Raw genomic sequence first — 1,053 nt, 5'->3', positions numbered from 1 at the left:
CTCCCTTCAATATTCTTTCCCCAAGGAAAACCACTGCAACTGCTCCAATCTTAATGTCATCTCTAGAATCTCTCCTGTGTCACCACTTTGGTAAAATCTTCTCCGCACCCTCACAAGGATCAGTGTTGCATTATTGCACAGACCCCAAAGTCTCTTTAAGGCAAGTAGATGACATAGATGTAAGATCTTGCTGTCTCTACATCAGTTAGTTCATTAGGCAGTCAGCTACGTGTACGTTTAATTGTGTCAGTAAGGATGGAATCCAGAATACAAGTAAGTCTGAGGCATCATGTTAGTGTCTTAGCTATAAGGACATTTATTAGCAAGTGAGTCAAGAAGACACAACAATGCCTCTTCTTCCTGAGGTGGCTTCCTTAGGTCCTTCTGAAGGACCCTCCCCAACTCCTACAGATTCACCATTGAAACCATACTGTCTAGATGCATTATGGCCTGGTATAGCAACTGCTCGGCCTGGGATAGTAAGAAACTGTAGAAGGTGGTGTGCAGAGCCCAGACCATCATGGAGCCAACCTCCCACCCATGGACTCCATTTACACGGCTCACTGCTGTGGAAAGGCTGCCAACATCATCAAAGACCCATCGCACCCCGGTAACACGCTCCTACAACCTCTTCCGTCGGGCAGAGGATACAGGCGCCCTAACACGTGCACCAGCTGGTTCAGAAACAGCTTCTTCCCTGCCATTATTAGACTGCTTATTGAGGCTAGCGAGTCCATTCATCAATGTAACCTGTATGCCTCTGTCTAAGTCGTTTTGATCTGTACATCCTTGCTTACTTTGATCTGGCTGCACTGCTTGTCAACAAAGCTTTTCACCGCACTTGGGTACATGTGACAATCAATCAATCAATCAAAGTGACTCCATAACAACTGAGTCTCTGTGAGGTAGGTTACAGGTGCTAACATATAGCAAGCCAGGTCCATGTGGGCAGCAATTGGGCACTAGAAGCTGGTGATGGCTTGGGTGCTAAAAACTGGTTGCAGCAAATTGATGTCAAGGGCTGAAAGGTTGAGATAACGGCCATGGTAGTTG

The sequence above is a fragment of the Chiloscyllium plagiosum genome, unplaced genomic scaffold, assembly GCF_037043375.1.
Source record: "Chiloscyllium plagiosum isolate Xiang-an unplaced genomic scaffold, Cpla_swu_hap1 HiC_scaffold_7, whole genome shotgun sequence".
In the NCBI taxonomy this organism is placed as follows: Eukaryota; Metazoa; Chordata; class Chondrichthyes; order Orectolobiformes; family Hemiscylliidae; genus Chiloscyllium; species Chiloscyllium plagiosum.
The sequence above is the reverse complement of the archived record's forward strand: the minus strand, read 5'-3'. Positions refer to the sequence as shown.